The sequence below is a fragment of the Octodon degus genome, unplaced genomic scaffold (genome assembly GCF_000260255.1).
Source record: "Octodon degus isolate 3935 unplaced genomic scaffold, OctDeg1.0 scaffold00175, whole genome shotgun sequence".
NCBI lineage: Eukaryota > Metazoa > Chordata > Mammalia > Rodentia > Octodontidae > Octodon > Octodon degus.
In genome coordinates this window covers 1,643,458-1,643,695 of record NW_004524751.1, presented here as the reverse complement: position 1 = coordinate 1,643,695, position 238 = coordinate 1,643,458, and positions in this window count along the sequence as shown.

The window sequence follows — 238 nt, the reverse complement described above, 5'->3', positions numbered from 1 at the left end:
GCAGCTGACTTTTCAACCTTTCAGCACAGATCCCTTGGATTCTTGATACAGACTATCAGAGGCCTCTGTAGGGGGCTCAGTCTTTGAGTTTGATCTTGATCATTTAGATCTTCTCTGTGTTGGCACTCCTTTAGATTTTTCTGCACTTGACTCTCCAGGCAATTAACCACTCTAAGCTGATCTTGTAAATTCTCTCTCTCTCTCTCTCTCTCTCTCTCTCTCTCTCTCTCTCTCTCTC